The sequence below is a fragment of the Dicentrarchus labrax genome, unplaced genomic scaffold (genome assembly GCF_905237075.1).
Source record: "Dicentrarchus labrax unplaced genomic scaffold, dlabrax2021, whole genome shotgun sequence".
NCBI classification, from domain to species: Eukaryota; Metazoa; Chordata; class Actinopteri; family Moronidae; genus Dicentrarchus; species Dicentrarchus labrax.
In genome coordinates this window covers 4,151,177-4,178,237 of record NW_026136703.1, presented here as the reverse complement: position 1 = coordinate 4,178,237, position 27,061 = coordinate 4,151,177, and the positions used below count along the sequence as shown (strand labels likewise).

Here is a 27,061-nt window from a genome sequence, read left to right as displayed (position 1 = left end):
TATACACTGCCAAGGTTGAGGAGTGAGACAGACTTGAAACAGCCACAGGAAAACACAGGGCTGTACAGCACCTCCACCTATAGAAAAGCACACTGTTCATGCTACTGTTGTACATGACACCATCAGGGAGGCTCAAGATGTTCTCTAAGCTTGCATACTGTCGGGCTGAAACATGGTATGTCCAAACTGTACTTCATCAAACTTGGTTTCGCTGGTTTTAATACTTTTCATTGGTTTGATATTTGTATAACCCACCGACGGATGTAAAGGATAAATAGTAGCATTCATGTATTAACAATAAAAAATAAAATAAAAATGATGAAATATGCAAATATGAGGTGTCCGTAATGACAATTACAGAGTGAACATGAAAAATGAGGCACAATTGAGCAAGGAACTCTGAGTTCCATCTCTCAATAAAGATTCATGAACCAATGAAAGCTACAGCTGCCTAATGCAGCTAACATGTTATATGGTCTCACACTAGGATTGGCTGCTTTTTGTCCTACCCATTCATGATCAAAGTACAAAACATTCAGGCTTCATTTTTACCCAGCACTGGTTAGAATGATCAAAGTTGTCGCTGGCAGATTATATTAGTGGTACATAATTAAGGTTAATTTTATAAAACAAAAGCCAACATCGGAAAGTTTCAACTTCTCATGTTTTATTGTTACATTTGAGTCAAGCATCTGTTTCTCTGAAACTAACTAAAGCCAAACCAAAATACTAGATTGGATAAAGGATTTGAATGAATTCAGATACTATAATCAAATCTGATACCACTCAGATGGCACCATATATTGGATTTTAAAAACAGTTAATGATACTGACAGATAACAATACCATACCATTTTTAATAAGGATCCATTATATTTGGTTATTAAACAATTTTGACCAAGCGAAGCACTGAATGAAACATTTTACGGTTGAAAAAATAAACCTGTCTGTCCTCTCTGGTGGAAAAACCATATAACGGCATCTTGTTACTTATTGTCCAACACACACACTGTTTTGGGACTCTAATTCAGAGTTGATAAATGCTATCAAATCCCAAACCACCTAGAAAAGCCTCAAAAGAATTAGCAGGCTCTGTGCTGTTTGTGGGCGGTAATCTGATCTGTTCTTTGTTAGATCCCAACAACATCTTCTGTTTTAGAATTCTCCAGTAATCAGTCTTAGTTAAGTTAGATGTCAGTTTGTCCTTGTGTCGTGTGCACGCTGGGTTTAATGTTAAATGTTTGTCACTACAGTACTTCTAAAATACTTTACTTAGCGGCACAAGTGTCCATAAAAATGTAAACCTCAGTCATCACTCATTGCTCCACTTGTCCTCAGAAATTTCGATATAAGCAGATCTGAATGTTTTGCTGGCAAATGATATTAGATCCTGGGCCTTTGGTTAGTGAACTGATACCCCTGCATGTGGCCGTCTGTCAGTGATGGCTCAATGCTTATTTACAGAGAAGGCATATACAGTACAAACTCTCCTTACTAGACAGAGGGATCAATCCGAATAGGCAGTCTGCAGTATCTATGCAGTAAAAAGGATGGCGAAGCGTCTTTGAAGGTTAGCTGTCTTATAGAACATCTGATGGGCGTTTAACCCTAAGCTATGATAAACTGAGGCTGTGTTGGAGAGCTTTGCCCCAACTAATGAAATAGCTCCTTTTGTGTTGCTGCTGATGACATTTTTCAACATTTAGTCCTCGTGGCATCGTCCTTCTCGTTATTCATATCTGATCTCCCTTATGAATTAACAAGGACACCGCTGTACGTGTGTGCACTGTGCATATACAGGGTGTGTGTGTACGCCTGCATTTACCAGTACTGATGAATGACTGGATGGCAGTCTGTGTGCATGTGCAAGTGCACAGGTCTGTGTACAGTGTACAAACACATGTACTCATTTGTGTATGCGTGTGTGACTCTGTGTGTGTGTCTGATTGCACCTAGGTCTCAATGCACTGATGAGCTCTATTGTTCTCTTTCTCTATTTTTTTCTCTATTTCTCTCTCCACAAAACCCCTCTTTCTCTCCCCATCTCTTTTTCTCTTACTCACTCGCTTTGTCTCCTACACACACACATACACTTCTTTCCTCTCACCTTCTTTCCCTTGCCCCCCCACCCCCACCCCACCCCACCCCCTGCTTTGCTGCCAGTGTCTACCCAGAATACCAATGATGCAGTCTGCAGATAGATAGATAGGGCTGTCTGTCACATGACCCTATATGTCCTGAGGCTTTACCCCGGGATGACAGCAGGCACAGCACACACACACACACACACACACACACAAACACAAAAAGGGACCCCCAACTTGGCATGCTGTATCTCAGTATAGGCACCAAAGCAGGCATGCAAACACACACACACACACACACAGAGCATTGCAGACATTCACATTGAGAAGTATACACACACTTGGGCAAGCTAATGGGCGTACACACACTGAATCACCTCAGGGGAGCGAGCCAGAAAGAGAGAGAGCGACAGAGAGATAGATAGATAGATAGATAGATAGAGAGAGAGAGAGAGAGAGAGCGAGATAGAGAGAGAGCGAGAGAGATCACCCTGCCACTGTACACACATACCGTCTCTCTCTCTTCCTCTCTCTCTGTCACACACACAGTCCTGCAGGCAAGATAGAAAAACACTGAATATCCCCCCAATTCCATCCATCTCAAACACAGACCCACACACACACACACACACACACACACACACACACACACACACACACACATGCATATCTTCCTGTGGGAAGGCACCCCACCCGTTTCTCACACAAACACATTCGTCACTGACAAGGCTCTACACAGTCACTGGGTATCCTGTGGCACCAAAAATAGCAGCCTAATAGAACGGAATAGAAAATGTCCCCTCACTCTCTGCTCAAATAGGACCTACTGTATATTTTTTCAGTGTGGGAGTCAAAGGTGTTGGACAACATGAGACAGAATTTGTTTCGATTTGAATGAATCACACGGTAATTCAAAATAGCTCCCCGAAAGCCAGGGAGCATTCTCAGAGGTACACACACACACACACACACACACACACACACACACACACACACACACACACACACACACACACACACACACACACACACACACACACACACAGCACCAGACTGTGCCCTCTTTGCTACCTACTGCCCTGTCTGAAATGCTCAGACTGGCAGTTCAGAAGACACTCTGCATACTCTCTGATTTAGTCATTTTTGTTATTCAGTATCTCATTCAGAGTCTCTTCTGGTTGTGTTTATTTGTCTCATCATTCATTAGACTAAAATAGTATATCAGCAGCTTGGATGAAAGGATTTTGCTAATAGAGAGACGCGCGACTCATGCGGGCAGTGTGACTACTCTAATCTGTTAACACGGGCGCTGCGAGTAAGGCTCGGCATACCAAGTTGCTTGAAATTCAGATCTGTAAACTGTACATGCATGCAATACCTTTTCCCATATAGTTAATGTGTCACTAATAGATTACATAAAAACTGAGCATTTGATAAAACCCTTAAAACAAGGGACCTTCACTGTGGCCTGAGATACAGTGCATTCAAATAATATGCAGAACCCTTCATTTTTTTCACATTTCATTATGATTCAGCCTTGTGATAAAATGTTTTCTTCCATCAATCTACACTCAATACTCAAATATCACATGGTGATAGAGGAGGTGTAGTATTATTGAAGTATTCAGACCCTTAACTCAGTACGTAGTAGAAGCACTACTGGCAATCATTACAGCCTCGAGTTTTCTTTGGTATGACGCGACAAGCTTTGCACACATGGAGTTTTTCTGCCATTCCACTCTGCAGATCCTCTTATGGTCCGTGAGGTTGGATGGAGACCGTCAGTGGACAGCCATTTCCAGGTGTCTACACAAATGTTCAATTGGGTTCAAGAGGCTGGACCACTCAAGGACATACATAGAGTTGTTCCGAAGCCACTCTTGTGTTGTCCTGTCTGTGTGCTTAGGGTCATTGTCCTGTTGGAAGATGAACATTCCTGAGTGCTCTGGACCAGGTTTTCAGTAAAGACATTGCTGTCCTTCGCTCTGTTCAGCTCTACCTTGACCCTGTTTAGTCCCTCAGTACCTCTCACTGAAACATACCCCCACAGCATGATGCTGCCACCACCATGCTTCACTGTTGGGATGGTATTGCACAGGTGATGAGCGGTGCCTGGTTCCCTCCAGGATTGAGGCCAACAGTTCAATCTTGGTTTCATCAGACCTGAGAATCTTGTTTCTCAGTAGACTTTCATACGTCTTTCATTGTTTCTCTCTGGGCACTCTACCTAAAAGCCCAGATCAGTGGAGTGTTGCAGTGAGGGTTCTGGAAGATTCTCCCATCTCCACACAGGATTTCAGAAGCTCAGTCAGTGTTTGAATACTTATGTCAACGTGATATTTTTTTTCTATTTAATAGATTTCCAAAATGTTTTTATAAGGATCCATTGGGGGAAACGGAATATAATATTTCATTTTATAAAATCATAATCTACCATTTTTAATTGCCATGTTTTTACAGTGACCCAGAATGGACAAACCAATTGCCGCTTGACACTTGGAAAAGAGATGCCACTGGTCATTTAGACAATTTTGGCTGCATTATAACAGTGTGTATAAGCGGTTTATTCCAGCCTGTGGTCTTTGTCGTATGTCATCTATCACTTACTCCCTATACAGTCCAAAATGCTGAGTTTTTTTGTGATTGTTGCGGGCAAAAATCCTTGATTATGAGGCACGTTTTCTTAAAAAACGTGATGGAATATGCGGGATATTTATGCAATGTTATGCGATGAAAGTGCTGGGAATATTTAAGTTCTCATCTTGTTTTATTTCAGACCTTAATAAACACATGGCTGAAACATACAAAACATTGATGTGTCAAACAAGTTCTGTAGCTTTACAAAAGGAATATGCTACAACTTCTGTAAAAATGAATAAATAAATAAATAAATAAATAAATAAATAAATAAAATGTGTGCTTCCTGTTTTACAGAGGTAGCTATACAAAACAGACATCTTCTGTTAAAATAAGTGCTTCCAATGCAATCTCTTACTGTAACGTAAATTTACATACTACTAATATACTTCATCGCGGGGTTTGCAGCTTTTCGATGATGTTCACGTCGCATAATTACGTCATTTCATAACGTTCCCATGGCAACAGGAGAAAATGGCTGTTCTTGAGTGACGTAAACGCAACATTTTTCAACTTTCTGCGAAGATATATGTGACTTTTTTGCAATGAAAATGCGGGGATTATGAAATCATGCAAGCCCCGCATATTTTGCGCAGAAATCGGCAATTTATGCGGTGAAAGTGCGGCGTATTTGAAAAAATGCGGCCCTCGCATAAATATGCAGACTTTGGCTGATTATGCATTGAATTATGCGATCGCATAATCGCGTTTTTCTGGAGGGACTGCCTATAGTACCAGAAACTTGTTGTTAATACTCAGCCCTATTCCTTTCATTGTACTTTCAAGCTGTCTTAAAAGGCAAATTGGCTCAAAAAATAACTTACTACAAGCAAGTACATTCACAGGATTTGTCTTAACTCAATTTAAGCATACAAGTAGCCAAGTTTTGAACAGTAATTCAAGTTGTCAGTTGAGATTTTATAATTCAGTAAAATGTACATTGTACTACAATTTCCATTCATTGAAGACATTATCATGTCACAGTACAAAAAACAGTTTATGGCTATTAGCAGCTAAATTAGGCTTTAAGGGACCCTTTAAACTACCATATCTTCTAAATATCAAAGAATACAAATTTGAATAATAATGGCTGAATACATTTGTACCAAAAATCACCTGCACATTATCACAGACCTATAAAATGTAAGCTGCATGTCACCTGTTTGGCTACCTTAGAGCTGATATTGGCTGCCTCTGTACTGAAACAATGAACAGCACCCATAAAAGCAGCATTTATTTGGACATAACAGCTCACACTCTTTATCCCAATTACTGTAGGAGAATATAGTGACTGAACCATGCCTAGTGTCACTGAAAAACATATACCAAATCCTCAGAAAAGAAACAGGTGCTTAATGTGGCACTTGTAAATTAATTTCATTCCGAGATCTTGCCAGAGTCGTACCAGCGACAGCGAGTCACAAGCTCGTTTCAATAATTATCAGCTTGGCACTCAGTGTGCCAAGCACACATGCCCACACTGAAATACAAGCTGAAAAAACAATCATCTGCAAACACGAACTGTGTGTATATGTGTTTCTATGTGGCTGTTTTGTCCCTTTGTGAGTGTTTGGGCTCTTCCATTGCATTCTTTCTTGCCCCCCCCCGTACTTCTCTTAACACCTGTTGTGAAATATGTATATGTGCATTTCTGGATTTTTGTCAGAAAACTTGTTATGTTGATATCACACTGCGTATTGCAGCTACATCAAGGTGACAGCTTGAGAAAAGGTGGGATGTTTTTATGCAAATGGATGTGAGAATGAATATAGGTCTGAATAGAGCTGAAACAAGGAAAACACTCAGAGTGGCTGTCCAGGTATGCACTGAATGTTTGAGGTTCTGGGATAGGTTACATTTCTGCCAGTGCCTGTGCCTGTGTGAATGTGTGTATGGGAGCATGGGTGCAATTGCCTGTGTTTGTGTGTGAGAGGGTGCTCATGTGCATGTGTGAGTGGGCTCAGGTGGATTGTGAACTCGGCAGATGGACATTTGGAGCAGCTTTGCACCCTGCAGCAAAATGCACACATGCATACACACACAAAACACACACACACACACACACACACACACACACACACACACACATTCACACTCCCACACACGGCTGTAACATTAACCTTGTGTAACTCTAGCCGTGAGAGAGAGCCATAAAAAAACATCCTCAGCACCTCAAATCACATATCGACATACTGATCCAATATTTCAACTGTCCAAACACGGGGTAAGTCAAAACGACCATAATATTCTAATATTTCGTCTGTGTCCTAAAATTACCTCCGCAGGCTTTTTAGCAAGCCAGAGACTTTTTCCTCAGGCATTTAAGCATTTCCAACACTGTGCAATGTATTTTCACTGGGCTGGGCTGGAAATATGATGAGGAAATATTATATGACACGTACCAGTAACAGCTATGCTTAGTTCTGTTTTGAAAAATAAATGTTGTCATTTTAGTTTATTTTTACTTTCTCTGTAATTCTCTGTAATATATGATAATTCCAGAAATAGAAATGTCTGCCTAATCTGGCTATGATTGCTGTATTTTATTGGTTAGGCACTATTTGTGAATAATGTTGGTTATCTGGATAGCTCAAGCTGCTGCTGATGTCACTGTAAGTTGCTCTAGATAAGAGCCGCAGCTAAATGCTTTAAATGTACAGTATAAGTACAGTGAATATATAAATATAACATACTGAGGATATATCATTTTAGAAGTTGACTGTTGACTGAACTTGTTATGCAGAAATGTTTAAATACTTGAGCAGATCAGTAGAATTATGGCCCAATGTACAGTCTGTATTTCCATATTATCATCAGACAAGAGGCACAATGAATATCACATGTCCCCCTTTCTAAAAGCCTGGGGTACATGTAGAGCCCCATGTGGCATCAAGTCCTGTCAGAATGTCCTTCAAGTGTTTGTTATGGAGCAGAGGAGACAAGATCATGTTCCTACAGAGCACCCCTGCCCCATAATCCTGAGCTAGCTGCTGTCATTCCTGTATTCATTCTTCCATCTATTACTGAATGACATTTGTCATTGACTCCTAATTTTGTACACGTTTGCCTTCTTTAACCTGTCTGTGCCACTGTTTGCTAAAAGTCTCTCCCCTCACAGGCTTGTCTTTCCATCCCAGCTGGGGGATGGAGGGATGTAGATATGGGTGGAGGGCTGCAGGGATGTAGACGGAGGCTGTGTTGAGCTGCTCTCTCCCTGAGGAGCCTCTTCTGCCAGCCCAGTGCCACAGATCAACAGTCAGCCAGCCAGCCGTGCACTGACCTCATCCCTCTCTCTCTCTCTCTCTCCCTCTATTTCTGTCTCCCTCTATCTCACTCTCCCTCTCTGCCAGAGGCACTTGCTGTCCCCATGTCTCCTTCCTACGCCAACCGCCTGTCCTGCTACCAATGGTGCATGTCTGTCTGGCAACCTCTCTGCCTGCCTTTCTGTCTGCTGCTCTGCATGCCTGTCTGTCTGTCTGTCTTCCAGCCGGTCTCTCCATCTATTATTCCCCCAGTCCTCCTGTCTGTCTGCTTTTGTGTCTGTGTCTGTCTGTGTGCATGGGTGCCTGCCTGTCCATCTGCCTGTCTGCCTGCCAGCCACTCTTTCTAGCCAATAGCTCTCTGGCGGAAAGCGGCCAGGCTGTCAACCGCTCTGCCAATCTGCCCGACTATCTGCCTGTCTATTCGTCATCTGTTTGTGTCTTTATTTGTTTGCTTGCTCGTCTATCTGCCTGTTTACCTGTCTGACTGTCCATCTGTCTATTATCTGTTTACTTGCCTGTCTTACTGTATGTCTGTCTGTGTCAAGGTGCTTTATAAAATGGCAAACATGAACCCCTAACCCCATTCCATAGTAGCTGGTACTCACTTCAATTTCAGAAAGATTTACTGACATGACAGGAAAAAGGATTGGTGTTATGAATGGAGTCTAAATCTCATCTCTTCAGATTTCTTACGTTGACACTACATGACCTTTCAGCACCCAGCCAACACTTTGAAACATCCTTGTGTTAACAAAACTCCACAAGCAGATTATTATTATTATTCTTATGATGTTCATATTTGATTGTGAGGCTACCACACTGTAACCAGAAGCTTTTGCAGTAACTATTTCTATATTAATATTGTATTCACGTTTGCTATAATTGATGCCACCTTGCCATTCCCCAATGAGGAGCAGGTTTTCCAGGACCAAAAGCTCTGCATCTCAAGGAATTATGCACCACAATTTCTGAGGCTTTCTTTCTTGGCAGACAATGTCTATTCATTCACTGTATTTCCAAACAAGATGCCCGGAGCTCTCCCCTGTCTTCAGACGCTTAGTCATCAGGCCAACTTCCTGCTAATACTCGTCCTGTCTCATTCACAGCTCTTCGTGGCTTTGGGAAGAATTTTGCTGAATTATAAAAAGGCTCTCTCCTCTCTTTCTCACTATCCTTTCTGTCTCTCTCGCTCCCTCTCTCCCCCATGTCCTCTCCTATTCTTGTCTCAACAGGAGAGCGAGAGAGCGTTTGACTGGCTCCTCTCAACCAAAGGCTGCACTGTGCGCTCACTCGGCAGTCAAGGACAACTCTAATAGAGGTAGAACAAAAGAAAAGGGGAGAGGGAGAGGGGGAAGGAGAGACCTATCGAGAGAAACAAGCATGCTGTGGTGCAAGGGTCTTTGAAATTATACATATTGTAAAATAATAAAAGTGTGTAATTCCCTTTTCAGTGGTGCTGACTTTTGCCTTGCACCACTTTCCACAGGTGGAGAGCGAGAAAGAAAAGAAATTTCAATCTACTTCTATTCTGCATATCACACAGCTCAATAGGCAGCTTTCAAAGAACGATTCACCACTTCCCTTGGGCACCGAGAGCCGTATACAGTATATTCATTAAACTGAATATAGTATGTAAGGTCAACATTTTCAACAACACGTCTCCACAGTCTTCTGTCTTTCCTATGTGTTAAAAATTGCATTCATCTTAATATATTTATAATTTTTCTCATAATCCCATCCTGTGTATTTCTTATCCTTGGTGAATTTTTGGTACATTTCTCTACATTTATTATTCTTTCTTTCTGTGCAGTGTCCTGTTGTTAACAATTGTTTTGTGAATCAATTCTAAAAAATGAATTCTCTTTGTAACATATCTTCTCTATTTAATATTTTAAAAATTCTGTGAAAAATTAAAAACAGTAAAAACAATAGAGTAAATTGTGTATTTCTTTCCTTTTTCTTTGACACCTCAGTATGCGTTTGTGTTTACAGTCACTCCCACATAAAGCGCAGAGTTTGCTATGAGCACATTTAAATGCCTCTGCAGCTAGATAGCTAATCCCTGTTGTGGATTGGCCCAGTTAGTGGTTCCCAGTTTTTGGAAGAGAATGCTAAACTGGGGATGAGTTGGGAGGGGGATGTGGGTATCTCTCCATTTATAATGGCAAACCCGGCCCATGTTTGTGCCTTGCTGATAGATGTTATCTGTGTCAGCCTTTGTTTCCTTCCCTCTCTCCTCCTTCTTCTTCCCTCATGTTCCCTCTGTTTCTCCCTTCACAGCCTGTCTCCTGCTCTCTCTCATTCTTATTCCTTGTCTTTTTTCTTGTTCTACTCTGCTTTTCTCTCCTCTATCTCCTCTCCTCTCCTCCCTCCTCTTTCTATCCGGTGCCCAGATGCAGAGAAGGCAGCTGTGTTGTGTTTTAAAGTGTGCCTGGTTGAAACCACTGTGCCTGGCATCTGCTGTTGGCAAAAAAATAATAATAACCAACCCCCACTATAGGCATCCATCTCTGTCTCTCTCTCTCCTACTCTCTCTTGCCATCTCTCTGCCTTTTAATCCTCTGAAATGAGATGAAAGACAACTGCTGTCCTTTTCGGGAGGAAGGGGTTAACCAACTACCCAGCTCCTCTTCCAGCAGGCTCACTAATAACCACCAATTATTGAACTGTACATCAGTGTACAAGAGAAGAATGGAAGAAACATTAAAAAAGGCCCCATGTTAGTCAGAGCTTGTTAGGCCAGAGGTACATGGCTAGCTAGCTGGCTAACTAATTTCTCATCCAGAGTAGCCCAAATGAGGTCCCTACAGATTTGTTTGTTAGACATGATATAGAAATCTCCTGATCAAGCTAAAGAGCTAAACATGTTGGGAGGCTGTCTGGCAGCCTATCTCATAACTGTCAACAAAGAGAATGACAATATAGCCAGCTAGCTAGGGATCTCATTTAAACCAGCTAATCAGACACAGCCGTGCTTTGTGCTAAGGTGGAGCCCTCCTGAGACCAAAGCTTCAGAGACAAGGGGAGCGTATCATCTGACTCTGCCAGGGAAGATGCACCCAAACATGGGGGCTGAGGGAGACGCAGGCAGGCTGTAGGAGCCGGGGCTGTAATTAGGTGCCCTGAGCTTGACGCCCACACGCCTCGACTGAGACGCCATCCAGCCTTCCCTCCCCTCTGCAAATAGGCTCTCGGGCGCCTGGGCTCTGGTACACAACCAAACTCAGGTGCACATACACACACATACAGTATATACAGTATACATTTTTAAGCACACAATGGGAGAAAAAATCCCTGACACTACGTATGTGCAAAAACACACAAAAACAAAATTAATATAATACATGTTATCATGCATAAATAATTAACATATACGATTGCAGAGCCTATACGCAATCACAATAATGAGTGGTCATGTTACAGGGATGCAAGAACAAACAAAAATGAATGATTCACGTTGATACAGATTTTTTGTACTTTTTTGTTACCTTTCTGTTGTTCTTTTAAATACATAATCAGGTTCACATGAACCTGTGAACCTCTCACACTATGAGAATTTATGCAGTACAACCAATGGAACCTGAATGGAACTGTTCAAGAATTGCAGCAAATGTGTTTTTTTTAATCATTATGACAAGCTCAGCCAAAACACAAAAATATAAAAATATATGCCAATATAATTTCCACTGTGGACCAAAATAGAAACCAAAAATCACTCCCAAGCACAGCATAGGAAAAAAAGCTAGCTATCTCCACTGCAGAGCCTGTCTTCCCATCTCCCCTGGTCCGCGAGAGCAGAACACACTGGTGCGCTGGCTTTTGACCACGGCAATTTTAATCAGTCTTTTTCACACTTCATTGGGAATTCATCGCCGCCTTCCCCCTTCAAACATTGTTTGGGAGAGTTATCAGCGGCAGGCAGCATATCCGGTAATTATACATGCAAGGTAATGCTGGGAGCTGGGCTGAATATTTCAGCCAAATGCATGTGCTGCTGAGAGGCACTGGAGGGTACAGCTGCTTCATAATGCTGGGTCTGTGGCGGCCATGATTGAAGAATGGTGTCTGAGAATCACAACCAGAATGTAGTCATTTATACACGCGATGTGAAGTAGGCTGAAACATTACGTTTAAAGCAATGTGATTTGCATTACAATGAGACAATTTGCCAAAGGTGTTGTTCTTAATGTAAATCCTTCCCATGAATTAAAGCAGATTGCTGTGTTACAGATACAAGCACACAGCAGACGAAGAGTGTGAGCGTTTCAGCACATTGCATATTTGAATGTGTTGCAGAGGCATGGTGCAAACACTACTAGAGACTAGATCACTAAAAATTTTGATGGTTCAACGTGTTTGTTTACTGTGTGAGTAAGAGGCCAGCTGTTAATAGGGTCTGAACACACAGCCAGACAAAAACCACAGAGACACACAGACACACACACAGATACACACTGAAACCACCAGTCAGACACTAGAGGGTCCTCTGGGGAAAATAGCAGCGGGGGCATAACAATGACTCATCCAAACGGTCACGGAACACATACACACATATACACACACACACACACACACATCCTGCCATGGCAGCCAGGCTGTCAGATAACATCAGCACCCAGCCTATGGAGTACTGCTGACAGGTGTGGCCCGCCAGTCACGCACACACACACACACACACACACACACACACACACACACCAGCCAGTCACATCCCCCCAACCCCTCGCCTGACAGGGAACCACATGTGATAATGTACCCCATTCGGTGACTATGTGTGTGTGTGTGTGAATGTGTGTGTTTGACAAAGAGAGAAGGATAAAGTGAGAAGCTGTATATTTGTAAGAGTGAAAGTGTGTGTTTCTGTACTGTCTGTGTGTGTTGTTGGGTTTATCTGCATGCATACTGTAGTTTGATGTATTTGCGTATGCCACTCTGTGTGTAAGGCCAGTCTACGCAGTGCTAGTATACTAGAGTGCTGCTGTATCTGTGAATACTGTGTAGAGAGGCATGGAGGCAGCTCCAGCATTGCAGTAAGATCAATAGAATAATACAGAGCCTGACTAATTCTTTCTCTATTGTGTGTGGCTTGTACAGTATAGAGCCATATGCCTCTGTATGTTTGATGTTTGTTTACCTATTTTTCACAGTGGCTATTCTTTTTAGGTGGACACCTGGTACAGTGGAGGCACTGTCACTGATGTCAATACATGCATAGATACACATACACAGCATGTGTGTGTAGGAGTGAAGCAGATGAGACCTGCACACTGAGTGCATCTGTGCTAATCTGTATCTGTGAATGAACAGCTCAGAGTGGATCGCCCTTCACGCATTAAATCAGTCTTGCTGCTGCCCACAGGTACACAGCTCTGCACAGTTACCAAATTAACAGGAAGCAAGGCAAGGTAGTCTTAGCAAAGCAACACACACACACACACACACACACACACACACACACACACACACACAGCCTTAAGTACAACCAACAGACCTGTGCACACATATACTGTGAAAACTGTCTGAATTAGTTTTCTACCTGTATCACTGCTCATTGCTCAATCCTAATTAGTAGGCCATATGTTTGGAGTGTGAAACAAATAATCTCATTGTTATTAGAGGAGTACGGAAACATGCACGCAGGCACATGTAATGCATTCAAACACGAGAACAGATGGACAAACACACTTGCACATGTATGCGGGCATCCACACACAAACAATAGCCACCCACAAGCAGCCACATTAACACACCTCCATCAAAACACACACACGCACGCGCACACACACACACACACACACACACACACACACACACACACACCAACAGACATATACAACCCACTCTCTTGCCTCTAAGCAGTCTAGTCCAGTTACTACAAAGCCCACCAAAAGCTCTTTGCAGATCAAATAATCATGCCTTCCATCTGTTTCCATTTCTCTACATTAGCTTTGTGAAGGCGCCCTACAGACCCCGTTAAGAAGCGCAGCAGCCATGGGTAAAATAATGATTCCTCTCTCAACCCCCTACTCCTCATTATCTCCATCCAAAGCCAATTCAATGACAGGGAGTAGATATGGGCCAATTGCATGTGCGGTCCTTATGCAGTTCTGTAATGCCATCTTAATGTGATATTATGCTGGGCTTACAATGTAATGGTCTTTCTATAGCATATGAACAGCTATTTTGATGTTGTTATGGTATGAAATATAGATCATAGTATAGGCTATGTCTGAAATATGTTGCCCTGAATCCTTTTGATTTTGCCTTTCTCCAGTACCTTTGCACCTGTACCTTTAATTTCTTTACTCTCTAGCACATATATTAATAGTTTGATCAACCAAGTCAGATTTAACATGCAGAAATTACATGTTCAATAAATAAGAAAGACTGAACAGACTAAATGCACAAACTGTGGGATGAAAATGAATTAGTGAAATGCATAATATCACCATCTTCCTCTTACAATGAGGTGGGAAGCTGATATTCAGCCTGTGAGAGTATGTGCCATCTCGCCAATGAGCTTAGGAAGGGGGGGAATGTTTGGTCCCTGTTATGCAAGATGGAAATGAGTTTGCCACGCTTTGCTGTAGCCAAGCTATTTTGGAACGGCTCACATCGGAAAACGCTGGGCCGAGCAGGAAAATTAGGTCATTTACAAGAGCAGGGCAGTGCCTTCTTTCGGGAAGCGAGCAGCAGCGAGGGCTAAGACTAAAGAACTAAAACGTGTAGCACTATTTATTCAGGGCAGGGGGTACACAGATTTGAGTAAAATGAACAAGATGTGGGAGCTTAACACAGGCAAAGCAAAGAAGCTTTTTAACAGAGACCTAAGAATGACCTGAATACATTGCAGCAATGGAAGGGAAGCGAGAATCCAGCTCTGAGTGCAAAGCCTCAAATTCCTCCTGCATTTTGTAGCAGATCACACTACACACTATGACTTTCTTGTCTGTACACAGAGACCGATGCCGACACAGAGGGTCTGATTTATTATGCATGGGACTGTGGGGCGCAATTGGTGAGAGGGAATGAGAAACGATGGCATCCTCCTTGTTATCAGTAAATATGTGATCCATCCCCCTCGTTAACCACTGAACTGAGATGAAGAAGTGAAGGCAAAACTTGCACGGAGCCCCCCCTTCCCCACCTCACAGTTATATTTGAACTAATCATCCACTAGGACATGGAAAATCCTGTTACAGAGACCAGGATAACAATGAAACAGAGATGCACTGCAGTCAGAGCTAGAGCAAAAGGACAGACAGGGTAGGGGTACAGGGGGGCTGGAGAGAGTATGTGTGCAGAGACAGAAAGACAGAGACAGGCTAAGATAAATGAAATGACAGAGGAAGGACAGACAGGGAGAGGGTACACACAACTAGAGCAACTAGAACTGTGTATGTGTGTGTGGCTGTGTAGCTGTGTGTGTATTGAAAGGAGTTAGTAGGAGGGCCCAGAGGTGCCTTGTCAGCGGTTTCAGGGGGCCATGTCTGAGGAGCCTCCAGGTGGCAGGTGGATATGTCCTAGTTTGAGGAGCGGTGTCTCTGTGTACTCATTTACACTAACTTACACACAAAAACACGCATAGACAGATATGCAGGAGGCATGTGCATAAAGCATGTAAACAAACAGACTTCACTTGTCTCTTTCTCTCCTGATTATTTAACACTGAAGTCCATGAGGAGCCTTACTTAGCCAAAGTACAGGTAAATACCAGTGCGCAGCCCTTGTCTGTCATTCTTCTTCTTAGAACAGTGTTATTATGAACTTTATGTATTGTATTCAACGTACCATTGTTAATGTACATTTTAAGTTTTAAATGGTTTGCTCTGTCAAAAACAGGATACCCAGTGTTATACCTTCATCACTTCAAATTACGGCTGCAACTAACAATTATTTTCACTATCCGTTAATGTGTCAATCATTTTCTAAATTAATCGATTAGGTTTTTTGGTTCAGAAAATGTCAGAAAATGATGATGAGGTGACGTCTTGTTTGTTTTGTCCACAACCCAAAGATATTCAGTTTACTGTCGTAGAGGAGTAAAGAAAACAGAACATATTCACATTTGAGAAGCTAAAATTAGAGAGTTTGGAATTTCGTCCTTAAAAATAACTCAAAATGATTAATCAATTATCAAAATAGTTGGCAATTAATTTAATAGCTGACAACTAATCAATTAATCGACTAATCGTTGCAGCTCTTCTTCTGCTTCCGCTTCCTTCTTATAATTTTCTAAAAGTAGCAACAAACAAACAAAAGGTTCTCGCCTCTGATGACACACTGAGATTACATTCTCTTGCCTGTATGTGATGGATTTATCGATAACTGAGCTTCTTTGAAAAAATGTCCCACTACAACTGGGCTCCAAAAAATTGGATTGATTTGACTCAAACGTACACGACAGAAAGACAGATTATCTAAACTAAAATGGCCGTTCCAATTCTCATCACCATCCCGACACCCCTTAAAAAGGAACCAAATCAAAAACAAGTGTGCTCGGATTGTTGTCTGACACAATCCTTTCTGCATCTGAGTTTGATTTTCGGAGCTAGTCAAAGCAAGCCATAAGCACTAAGTGGTCAAAATTGAATCCAAATCATTGTTCCCCAAACAAAAGCTGTATGTTCATGAAACAAAGTTATTGATCTGTGCTGTGTTTTCCTGGGAATTTGTGTGAAAGTGTGTGCCTGTCAATATTTATGCATCTATGTCTGTTTATGTCCCAACTGTTGCCTCAAATTGCATGTTTGCATGCATGTGTACACATATGCCTGCCCGCATTTGGTACCGCATGAGTGTGTGTGTGTTTGTGTATGTGTGCATTCGATGAGCCGTCAGTCCTAAAGAGGGGCTATGCTGCTGTCATGCGATGACACCTCTTATTTGCTGCTGTCCTGTGAAGCGGAGCTGAAGGCAGAGGTCAGGCCACCCTCACAGAGACGTTGCGACTCAGAGCACATCATGTCTGCCTGCCTGCCTCCCAACACTGTAGTATAGGCCCTCAGCCCATCACACATGCACACACAGACACTCATGCATAAAACAATCACACACACATTTATTCGCATACACGCACACACACACACACACACACACACACACACACACACACACACACACACACACCAGACTCATGCTTGCGCAAACGCTGGCTGCATTTATTAGAATTTTCAATTAAGTCTACTTCTTTTCCAACATGCCTAAAATATATCTATTCAGTACACACAAAAAACTGTAAAAATAAAATATATATATAAAATACAAAGGATCACAAAAAGTGTCTGTTTCACTGTCTATAACAATAAGTACTTTGAATCCTGATTGAAACAAATAGTGCTTAAGACAATGTCAGCAGTGCACACAGTTCTGGATTCATATTCATTCTTCCTGCACATCAGTGCCTCGATGGGAAAGAGGAAGCCTGTATATGAGGGGACCTGTAATACGCCTGCTGAATGCAACGCTACACTCAGTAGTCATCTCTTTTCCCCACACTTCCAACCTCCCCCTCCTTGCTCCTGTAGGCCGTCCATTCGTCTTGACCGGTGTCACATGCCGTCATCAATTACCCATTAGACAGCATAATATTCGCCCAATATTGCCGGTGTGTGACTGGGAGATTTTAGAGTGATCAAAACCGACAAATCTGATTTACAGAGCTAGTATAAATAAGGAGATTGTGCCCTCCCTGATTGCCCTGTTGAATAATGGATGCCTGTTTGGTAATCATTTTCCAATATCACACCACTTTACCCTAGACTGGCCTAGCAGAGCACTCTTCCTTTTTCTTTCCCTTTCTTTCTTTAGTTTCTGCTACATTCCTTCCTATTTATCTGGATATGCTGGGGTCCCCTGAAACTGAAAAACAGCGATGGAAATATTTACATATCTGGCCCTAAACAAACTCTTTGTCTCTTTGACCCAAAGTTTTTGGGGACTTTCAGTAGTGATGCTACAGTGATACCGTCATTACGGAGGAGGCGGGTGTTGTTGTGATTGAAACATTTTGTTTTCTGATTCATCTTGTCATTATTTAGAGAGAGAAAATGTCAACAGTCAGCCAATGTTAGAGTTGATTCAATTTGTAAAAGTTTATGCAAAATAAACAGGCTGAACTTGAAAGTAAATTTGACTTTACAACAAGTACATTCTTTTTACTGTAACACAAGTAAAACAGTCATAAAAAGTAAACTAAAGTCGGCTTGCATCTTTGCTTTGCTTGATCCAAATGATTGACATCCAAATGGTTGAGTTTTTTCTTTGTGTAACAGGCAAAGAATAATAATTCTGAATCATAAATCAATATTTATGTTTGCCATGTTTGATCAAAATACAGCATGCTCACCTTGCATGAGAAACAAATCAGGCAAACATCCAGTGGTTGCGCACATCACTGAGCTAGTGCTGAGCTCATGTCAACTTTCAGCTACAGCTTGATGGATGTGAGGTTTAGCTCACTAAACTAGCTAGAATTAGATCTCTCCTCCCTGATGGTGTGAGTAGGCAGGGTATCAGGGGAATTAATACAGAAAACAGCACCATGCAGATGGTTTAGCAGGGGCCACAAAGATTGAATTGGCTGCTTTTGTACCTTCCCTTTCCTTCATGGTTTGCATACACAACCTTTTAGTCCACACTAAATGTAGTACTAAAACTAATTGCAACTGCACGACAACAACACAAGCACACTCAAGGTCAGTGCTTTGATGATATCGTAGCAGTGCTCTAAACAGCTGCTCCTGTGCTCTTTGTAATATTCTTCAAGGCACGGTTGTGCCTCTAATGGGAAAAGGCCAAACCAGGTTATGAAAATCCTTATTTACAGCTAGCTGCCTGGCTGTGTGAAGTAGGTCACAGCAGCTCCTGAAATGGAACAAACCTCGCTCACACCGTTTAATACTTTTCTTTTGAATGCTTGCTGCCTTACAATGGGACCGGAGGGAAAGACACAAACACTGTTTCCACTCCTCCTTAGCGAGAGCGTCTTGACCCTACTGTTAAAAATGTGTCTGCACCCTGTGGGAAAGTCCAGCTTTTACCTGACAAACAACAAAAATAGACAGCAACATCAACTCCAAAGGGTGTAAATACCAGTGGAGGACAGACCTTTAGCTATTAATACTATTAGGAACATTCCACAACATTTCCAGAGTAGTACACCAGCATATGCTCTATCGCCACCTTACAACTAATGATCCCGGTGGCCTACAGGTCCGGCAGGCTAATATAAGGCTACTATAACCTAGTCTGGCACTTTATGCTCATCATCATACACTCAGACATTTGTAACTTATTCAATATGTCTGACAGTGCTGCATGAGTGTGGGGCCTGGGGTATAGGTGAACGTTGTCCCCTGGGGTGATGGATGCCTGTGGGAGGCTGTTATGCCACAAGGTGAAAATGTCCATTAATCAGCCCCACTTCCTCCATTGCCGTGGCTTTCCCATTACCAGCGTACTCCGAGCAGCCTGATTGGTTTTTAATTGGCCTGCCCGCCAGGAGATAGATCATGTTTTCCCCGAGTAAAGGCATGGAGGTGTGTGTGTATGGTGGCACCCGCGCTATCTCTGGAGGGATACCCACACCCAAATCTTTCTCTTTGCAACTATTTTACAAGATGGACAAACAACCAGATCTAGGTGGTCACCTGTCATATGAAATGCTATTACTTTGGCCAATAAGTCATGTAACCTCTCTTTTTTAAATTTCAATAGTGACATGACAGCTACCAATTATGTAAGTAACTATACAAGTACATCCTTCTACATATAAAATTAAAATTGGCATATCCAAAAACTCCATCTTAACCCCATTCCTGTAATGTTTTCATGAAAATGATTCATCCTCCTCTCAATAGAAAAAGGAAACAGTAGAAATATTAGCTTTGACTGGATGGAAACATTCCCATGTCATTTTCCCTACAATAAGCCTACAAGAACACAAACAACGTTTAATTGACATGGTCATGCACAAGAGGAATTTAGATATCCCAGATTTTGAAGGTAGGAGTGCTATATCTGTAGCTGTGATTGTGTAATTGTATTAACCTTTAAATCTAATAATTTATTTTATGTATTATTTTTGACTAGTTTCACCTTGTTCCTGTTAAGAACGTAATATTTTAATTATTAAATACAGCAGTTCCAAAATGTAATGTGGCCAAAGTTACATTTTCCAGTGGCTGCTACAAATCATGGATTTGGGTCTGAGGGAAAAATGTGCCATAATTAATAACCTGTAACAGCAAGTGTAGCAAGGATGCATGTGTGAAGGACACGAGAGCAGCTACATCTTACACTGAGTAGACGTCAGTATTGACATTGTGTCTGCTCGAATAGATCAATCCCCTCTCCGCCCTAGCCTGACCACGTCATTGAGGCTGATTGGATGAACACATTGATTCTCTATGGTATCTTTGCACAGGTTCACGTGGATACACATTCACAATGCAACCGCAGGCTGATCCTTCTGGCCTTTATACAAGTTAGGAAGAGAAAAAAATAAAACTCTAATAAATCTCTAATTAAACATGTTTAAAACAATCCCAGCTGTTGCTTAAATGATCTGTGTCATGCTACGATTCATTGTAATGAAAGACAGCAGACAGCCTCTGTGGCGTGGGCCAGCACTTCTATAGGTTCACCACAGTGTGAGGGGGCAGGTTGTGTTAGAAGGCCAGCCTGTAAGCTTGTCTTAGCCTTCACCGCAGGGAGAGAGGGTGATCTGCTCTGTATTAGGGAAATATGCTCCTGGTGTGGAGCTGGAGGTTGCACAATCTACTGGGAGCTGCATCCAGTACAGCAGAGGCTGCAGATGGCAGTTATTCAGAGAGACTATCGACAGATTCTAGGTGTGTACAGGTTGGGATGTAATTCAAGGGTAAATCATCTTTACCAGTTTGTTGGTGAAATACAAGTTACAATACTTTTTCATAGTAATATTATACTAATGTAACATTGTGTTGCATTATAGAAGTTTATTTCTATTTTTATGCTGACAACTTTTCTCCCTGGTTTGGAATGCATTTCATCTCCTCCTCATGATACACAGGACATCAGCAGCTGATTCCTTCACATGCCAGCAAGGAGCTACACACGGAGGGCATATGAGGTTGATATTGTTTTCTCCTGATCCTATCCTCCATGCAGAAACCCATAACCAATGGCTAGGAGTGTTTAGTGCAGCCCCACACTGGCTTCCTACCCACAAACTAATTCAACTTATTATGTTGGTATAAATTAAAAATCTATTTTTTTATGTGAAGGATGCTAAAACCACTTGTCGTATACTGCACCTGATTTCTCTCTAAATTAGAATTAAGCAATAGTAACATCTAATATATATTTTCAGAAAGCATTTAAATGTCTTTTTAAATACACTGTAATGATTTGTAAATACATATTTTTCGATAAACAGCATATGTGAATACACTTGCAAAAGTGACCAGTACAGTAGATCACACAGACTAGATCTAGCATGATTGCAGAGTCATGCTATGGGAGTGTATGGCTCAGACATGCTAAGCATAGCATGTGGATGTGTGATCCAGCCACTCAACATGGAGGCTAATATTAGCGCATGGCTGCCCCCCACCCCACAACCCACCCCTGCCGACTGCAAGCAGGGAATCCCCAGGAGGCTTTTTGCTGCTCATTCATTAGGCTGCCGAGAAATAAGGGGCATACAGTATCTCCGACGCAAGGCTGGACTAAAGACCCCTACCCATCCCTCCATTAGACTCGCAGCCATACATGTTTTGTAACTGTAAATGTTTTTTTCCATCACATTATAATACTGTATTTAGACAGAGATAAGATAAATGTGTACTAAAATAATGAAATATGCTTAAACATATTGTGCATGGAGGCAGGGACTCTCACACATTACAGTACCTAAGTACAGTGCATCAGTACATTTCTTATGACCTTACAGTCCATATTCAGCAATCCCATCAACACCCTATTTCCTCTCCCCTCCAGCTCTGACTAGACTGTTGTGATTATGAGTCGCTGGTTCTTCTACTTTCATACCAGAGAGAGAGAGAGAGAGAGAGAGAGAGAGAGAGAGAGAGAGAGAGAGAAGGAGAGACAGAGAGAAAAGATGGGAGGGAGGGGGGGTTCCCGCAATGTTGGTCTCAGTAAGACCCGGGTAGCGTGCTTTCCCTCTATAATTTAATCACATTCAGCTGTCTCCCTGTCCTCGGCTCGCTCAGCAAAGCAGATCAGGCACCATGGTGGCACAAACACGCACACAATCGCACACACTCAGCACACCAACACAAGTCTCCCCTAACAAGCAAGACATTTCCTTCCTTCTCCAGCTAAAGGAACATTCCACAGAACATGGATTCACCTCACGCCAAGTGGCTGGTCCAGACTGCTTCGATAACCTGACACAAACCTCTGTAAGATAGTCACTAGATAGACACTGAAGGAAACTATACTAAATACAAAAGCTCACATTTCTTACTGTGTGTCACAAACTGTAGTCAAAACATTAACCATAAGGTGGAAATTGAGACGGTGGAAAGGCTTCAGCGTTCACCAGCGTCTCTCTATTTACTGTTTTACAATAGAACATTGAGATCAGACTGAATCTACAAAACTGAAGACAAAATGGATATTCTGATAAAAAGACCTTTACTACGCCTACATACTGTAGGTTGATTTCTTATCATAAAAAATATTTTTGGCATGAGGAATGTGCTGTTACAATCACTCACAGTATCCCCAGATGTCACCAAACATTGTCTCCATCATTTGTTGACATGAGAAACATTCATTTTGACACACTTTAGGCAAGGGAGAGTAGTCACAAGTAGCTCACTTTGTATAAGAGCTTTGTTTGTCTTGACAGAATAAAACATGTTGCAGCGCATCTGCCTTCTGCTGTGTGTATACAGTATATGCCACCCACAGGAGCACACACAGGCACACACAATAACATCTGCATTGTCTTTTCTTACATACAAATCAGAAAAATACTGTGTGCAGGATGAAATATAAACCGAAGGGACTAGTTCACGCATGTGTGATTGTTTGTATGCAAACGCTACCAAGAGTTTACTATATTTGAAGTTGGGAACTCAAGCACTCTTCCAACTTCAGCTTCTCTCCTTTTCCTCCCTCAGTCTCTTCTGTTTTCATTTCTACTACTATAACTAAACTACTAATTGTTTTCTGGCAGTCACAGTGCCTACCTTCCCTGGATGCCAAACAGTATCCTTGCTACCTTCCAGATCTGACAGCAAACAGCGAACATCGCACAATGTGAGAGATTTTAGGAAATGATAAAAGCACTGCAGGAACAGCCACATAAAAAATAAACAAATCATAAGCATATGGAACTTTCATTTATGATAATAATACCAATATACTACGTTCAAACATGTGTCGTGATGTTTATTCAGAAAACTAACCAATTCTCCAACACAGCTGATATACAGTGCAGCATTATCCACAGCAGGAGCAGAAAACTTACTTACAAACTTTTAAATGGGTGCTTCCATTAGAGCGCTACTCTATTCTACATGCTTCTTTGTGAAATAAAACTGCATTCAAGAGGGAAAACGTTCATTTTAAGTAGGCAAAGCAATTGTGTGTCTAAACAGTGTCAAAAGCAATGTAACATAAACATAATGTCAGCCATCCCAGAGCAACATCACTGGAACAATAATAAACTAACCAAATCATCTCAGCCAGCTGTTACTTATCCTCACTTAAGTCACTGCACCAGTACGATAAGATCATATTACTATACCTATCTGAACAATGAGTAACACTAGAGCAACTAACACTACAAAAACTGTGTAGAATTACGACTCATAATTTGTTGACCTACCTCAGATTAAAGCCGGAAATATTTTTTCATTCCATTCAAATATTATCTTTCAAAGAGTGTAGATGTACCTTATATCTTCAATCAACGAAAAAGCAGAGGCATAAGATACCATAAACAAGTAGAAGTTACCTACCAACTGCAGTCTTCTCTTTAAACTTTTCCTTCTGCTCTCCACAATGCGCTTCCTCTCCTTTTCTCAGTCTTTCTTTTACTTCTCTCCCTTACTCTCTCCCAATTCACTTACTGTGCTCACTGCAAAGTTCTGCTCTCCCACTGCATGCAAATCATTTTTACGACTTGAGAGATGACTGGGAATGAAGGAAGGAGGGAGAGCGAAGGGAGAAAGGATGACAGAGGGGTGGTAGAGTAGAGATAATGGTTGGAAGGCAGGCGACCAATGGGCCTGGAGCCTAATGGAAAAAGGGAATCAGGACACACCAATGAGGCGCAGCCTGGAGAGAGAGAGCGAGAAGGAGAGAGAGAGAGAGGGAGAGAGAGAGAGAGCGTGGAGGAAACAGGCGAGGGAAGGAGGGATGGCGAGAGCACAGTCAGGAGGAGACAGTGTAACGCAGACCGAGAAAGACACTGAGGGAGAGAGAAAGCACACAGAGAGAGCACAGAGAAATAGAGAGAGGGAGAGGAGAGCTGTACATAGCGGGTGTGCACGGTAGGTGGAGAGAAGCGAGCATCCCAAGCGAGATGGAGAGACTGCAGATCATAGAGGAGAACGAAAAGAAAGAAAAGCACAAAGAAAGAGAAAAAGAGAGGCAGAAAGAGGAAGGAAGAAAGGGAAAGAAGGAAGGAGCTGACTTACCCGGGTACTGCTAGTGGCATCCTTCACACGCCGCTTCGCAGACTCCACACACACATACACACGCACCCACCCCAGCGATACAGGCGCACGCCGTGCTGCCGCTGAGACTAACCAAAAGCAAAAACAACAAAGGAGAGGACTGCCAAAGCCGACTGGTATACCCTAAAGCAATCGTGTCTGTGTGTGTCTGTAAGTGTGTTTGTGTGTGTGTATGTGTGTTTGAGTGTGTGTGTGTGTGTGTGTGTGTGTGTGTGTGTGTGTGCTTGCAAGTGTGCGTGTTTGTGTTTGTGTGTCAGGAAGAGAGGGTGGGAGTGTGTATGAGCATGTGTTTGTGCTGGGAGGAGAGGGAGAGACGGTTGAAGGAAGCTAAAACGCTCTCTCTCCTTTCTCAGTCCTATAAGCTGAACTGGTTTGCTTCTCTCTCTCTCTCTGTCTCTCTCTCTTTCTCCCTCTATCTGTGTATCTCACTCTCTCTGTACACTGTGCATGTATGTCCTCCAACACTCAATATGTTCTCTCTCTCTCTCTCTCTCTCTCTCTCTCTCCCTTGCTCTCTCTCTGCCTGCTAATGTGCCCACCCTTCCTCCTCTCCCTCTTATACATTTATTCAGGGCTGCAGACTGTCTGCTCCCAGAGTCAGTTCTTCCCACGGGCCCTGGGTAGAGATGGAGGGAGCGAGGGAGGGTGGGAAGGGAAAGAGAGGGAGAACAGAGGAGGGATGGGGGTGATAGTGAGCCTTGGGGAACATGTGCAGTGCATTTATTTCAAATGGGAGAGACACACATTTGTGCCTTTAAAAAGGTAAAATGAGCTCCACTCGTGGTTCGGTGCACATTATTTGGCCTGGGATCATTCGGAGAGCTAAGAGAGAAACAGGATGCAAACTTAAAGGAAGTCTCTGGCTGATCGCTGGCTTGCTGTTAATTAACACTTTCCCCCCCCCGATCCAGGCTTCGAGGCTGGCTGAGCACCAGAATTAAGAGCGCAGCAGAAGATGAATGAGTATTGAAACAGGCTACTTGTAGCCATGTGTTCAGTGATGAGCACTGTTAATGCACTGCTCCCAAACAGGGGACAATATTTACAATATAATCATGCTCGAACCATAAAGAGGGTGACATTCATGTGCACTCTTGTGTGAATGAAAATGGGAATAACAACGTGATGATTTCCATATTTACCCAGATATGCAAACACAGAGAATGCTAATTTGATCCCTGAGACAACATCATAATTAGATTATAAATTAGGTTCATTTCTTACCGGACAAGAGGTGCTAATTCATTCATTTTCCACCAGTGGGGGAGACTCAGCTGAAAATAAAGCAGCCACCCTATAGGCAGAACAGAATATTGGGAACTTCTCATATGCTGACAGCGACAAGCAATAACATATTCAAATAAATTCATGTTTACACATAAATATTCAGAATAACATTCAAAGACATGGGCCTATGTTGTGCTCTTCCAATCCAGCATACATGCATATGAGGCATATTGTTTTGATCTCCCCAGTAACAATAAACAAATCAAATGCCATAAAGCAGCATTTCACAGAACCAGAAAACAGTGCTCTCTGCAACAATGCTGCCAAGCAGTTGAGGAAGGCATGATAAGTACTCTGGTGGGTTGGGACACAGATGCCCTCAGGGCGTTCAATATTAGCAATTTCAAATTCTTATTTGGCTATGTTAATGCCAATCAAGCACAATTAATTAACCCCACATTCTTAAACAAATAAACAAAGGGGAGAGATGAGTGAGCATGAATAAGGAAAGTGCCGGTAATTTGAGGAATCATGACACATTAGGAATACTAGCCGGAAATTGACGTTTAAGCGGTTATTGTATTATGATACTCACACATGTATCGGCACAGAACCAGCCTCACTAACACAGCAGTGCAGCGCTGACTGCTGGATCTGCATACGCCTTTTTAAGCAGTGGCTTCCCTCTGTTGAGAAATGATTATAATGTGAGTCAGTCTGTGGTTAAAGTTCCAGAAGGAAACTCCATAGTTTACACCACTTGGGAATTTTGAAACGTGTGTGTGCCCTAATGTATTTGTTGAATATGCCTAATTGTCTCATTCATTTGAATGCATGGGTTTTTGTACCAAAATGTCAATTCAGTGTCTTTATTATGACTTTTACAGCTCTAACACAGTACTTGTGTCAAACTCATGTATGTGAATGAATGTAGTTCTTTTAGCAAATGAAGTTTTTAATGGCAGGAGTTTTGAATAGCTAGCACACGCCTGCTGACATCAGAGCAACATCAAGGAATGAAGAAAATGTCTTCTTTCTGTTTTATTGTTTGATGAGCTGTACTTTAGTCGTTTTACAAGCAAAGGTTGGGCTATGGTTCGCCTTTCACTAACGTTGGTTTACTATGTGCTATATGCTGTGACACAATGTTTAT

General features: G+C 42.1%; 1 protein-coding gene across 9 annotated transcripts in view; it reads right to left on the bottom strand.

Moving 5' to 3' along the window:
• myt1lb (myelin transcription factor 1-like, b) overlaps window positions 1-26,469 on the bottom strand; it is a 95,390-nt gene extending 68,921 nt beyond the window's left edge. For 7 of the 9 annotated variants that reach the window (XM_051396262.1, XM_051396271.1, XM_051396268.1 and 4 more), the window contains exon 1: window positions 23,962-24,238. The gene's annotated coding sequence lies outside the window, so the exon portion shown is untranslated. Of the gene's footprint in view, window positions 1-23,961; window positions 24,239-24,642; window positions 24,756-25,905 lie in introns of those variants that run through there. The other 2 variants (XM_051396266.1, XM_051396263.1) reach the window with 2 other exon arrangements.
• Between the last annotated feature and the right edge of the window lie 592 nt (window positions 26,470-27,061).